The sequence below is a fragment of the Aulostomus chinensis genome, chromosome 2 (genome assembly GCF_037954235.1).
Source record: "Aulostomus chinensis isolate RoL2024-O1b breed Wild chromosome 2, RoL_Achi_v1.0, whole genome shotgun sequence".
Classification (NCBI taxonomy): domain Eukaryota; kingdom Metazoa; phylum Chordata; class Actinopteri; order Syngnathiformes; family Aulostomidae; genus Aulostomus; species Aulostomus chinensis.
Genome location: NC_141321.1, coordinates 19,192,105 through 19,195,063, shown reverse-complemented (window position 1 = coordinate 19,195,063; position 2,959 = coordinate 19,192,105).

Sequence of the window (2,959 nt, the reverse complement as noted above, 5' to 3'; positions counted from 1 at the left end):
GGGGGTTACAATTTATTATGTGATATGTTAAACCTCTGCTGTCCAAGCCATTTGTGTACATGTCTGAGGGGAAACATGGCAAAAATCAACCACTAGGAGGAGCTGCACCTTAAATCTCAGAGTAGAGAAAGTAAAGTAGGTCTCACTGTTCAATGAAACTTCTTACAAGTTGGAGGATGTGCTTCTGTCTGAACGGGTTAAATGCACAGCATACAACAGTGAATGAATGTATGTCTGAGTGATTCAAAGACTCCATGGATGAATCTTTGTCACCGTGCCTGTACAAAAGCACCAGGAGAAACTACACTGTTGGTTCTAAATATTGCCATAATACTACAGTGCCTTTGAATATGGCTAGAAGCTGGCCAACCAGAACTAAAAGCACATCGCCCAGCATCTTAACTATCAAACACCATCTCTATACTTTTACAACACAGAGCCCTGTCTGTGGTCTGATTAAAAAGCACCATTCATCCCACTTAGCCAGAATACAATTAAGGGACACGGCTTTAAAAGCCCAGCCCCGGAGCCTCTCTCCATCCTACATAAAAGGAGCACTCTCCACTGAGCTTTGCCTGTAAATATCATGTTTGATATGAGGTTTTAATCTGCTTAGCCATTCTGAACTATAGAATGGGCTCATCCTCTCTCTGAAACCCCTGTCCAATGGCTGTGTGCCTGAGGAGGAATAGGAACACAACACAAGTGTGCTATCTGATTAGGTGGGGTTAATTACAGAGCACTGTTTTGTAGTGGCTGCATTTGAGAGCCACCCATAAATAGATGGGCATGGCTAATGCATGCTCAGAAATGAATTTTAATTAACTGTGTATCAGAGAAGCATACTCAGGGGTCTGTTTCTCGTATGTTCTGACCCCGATGTTGGATGGGGAGTGGGAAAGGTTCCGCACCCAAGACAGGGAGGGGCCTATACAAGCCATGTATCAAAGACACTGAAAGTGTTCACACAAAGTAACACAGGTAATTTATAACGATGACAGCCACCTAGATTGAGAACCGCAATGAAACCCAGTCATGTTTCCATATTATCAGGTAAAACAGGAATCTCACCAAATGTTTTGCGGCTACCTCACTCTGAATGTCACTTCACTCACATGTCAGTGGGATTCAAATACACATTAAACATCTGCAGTGACGTGAGTTGAAGTCGGACAACACACTGACCTCAAAATTTGCTGTACTCGTTTGGTAATTGCGGTCAGTTCTTTGCTCCATCCTGTGTTTTACCCTCCATTTCAAATACTCAGAGACACACACGCATACACAAACACACACACACGCGCACACACACACACACACACACACACACACACACACACAAACACACAATCACCATTTTCATTCCCTTCCTGAAGGGTCTACACCGTGTTTTTTCCACAATCATACATCTAACGGCTATTTGAAGTTAAGCCATAAAGATACTGAACCATTCGTTCACCGTTCCTTTCCATTTTTCTGCGTGATTGGATTAATTGTGTGTCACTCACTTTGCTAGAGGTCAGCAAACATACACTCTCGGTCATAAGTCATCAATCTATGTGACCGTGGAGATGAAAAGTCAAGCATGTCAGCCAAGAAGCTGGACAGAGAGGGATCAGCCCATTGATTTCAGGGCCAACCCAATCTTACCACAGCCGGCTGCCCAGAGAAGTGAAATTATCCCTATAGGCTATGTACAATAAGCTCTACCTTACATTGGTGGTGCACGATTGCATTAGCAAGGCCTTTTAAATACATTTAAAGTGCATTTGACACCCACACAAAACCATACTCCATGTCAACTGTGTGATAATGATACTGTGGCTCTATACTTGAGCTCAAACCTCCACCAACGTGAACTCAGCAAAACCCATTGGAGAAAAAATACAATTTTTTCAGTCTTTCTTTGCTCGTACTGCATCCCTCCACCAAGATTTGGTGAAATTCTGCCAAAGTCAAAGTTTTTACTTAATCCTGCTAACAGCAAAGACAAGCAAGCAAACGCTTTACCCTCGTTGGCATTGGGATGTAAAAATGCATAATTTCATTTGCATGCTAATGTTTGCTGAGATACCGATGTTTTACCCAGAACTATGATGAGGCGCTACAGGACCAAAATCCCGTCACGTATAATCTTTAGGCCCGCGCTAATGAAAGGCTCTTAATACTTTTAATAGTAATTGGAAATGTCTTGTGTTCAAATAAGTGTTATCTTTTGGGTGTCGACTAGCGAAGGATGACAGGGTTGTAGGTTCTGGTGTAAAATGTGACAGAAGGCAAGGACAGACTGAGCGAGCTCACACCATGGACAGCCTGCTGGCTGCTGACAAACCAGCATCATTGTAGCTATACTCCACTCCACTCTCCTAAATGGCTAATCTTTCTTGGATCTCACCATTAATTGGTTAACAGTCTCCGCAGGGCAAGTGAAAGTGGTGCTATTTAAGGCTCCACCATGAAACAGCAACACTTTCATCTTGGCAATAACAGGCAACAATTATATTACCAGATTCAAAAGTGAACCTTCTATCTGCCCACTAATCAAAAACGCAGCCCATCTGTTGTGCCGGCTCTTTTGAAAGGACTGTTTATCTGCAGCATGTATGATAACTGTGTCTGGACGCTAATTAACTTCTAAATAGACCACAATTAGGTGCCATTTCTATTCAATTCTGCAGGAAAAGTCAGGAGAAGACAACAATAAACGCATTTTATATGTTGTACCAGCCACTGATGGAGCAACATCTCTCTCTCTCTCTCTCTCTCTCTCTCTCTCTCGCCTTGACACACACTCATGCGCGTGCACGTGCGTCAATACAACCTTATGTGCGCGCGCGCTCCTCTCCTCTCTATCACGCACATTCAGACTCTGGTATACACACACACACACACAGATACACACACACACACACACACACACACACACACACACACACTTTCCCTTAGCTGTGCTTTTGTG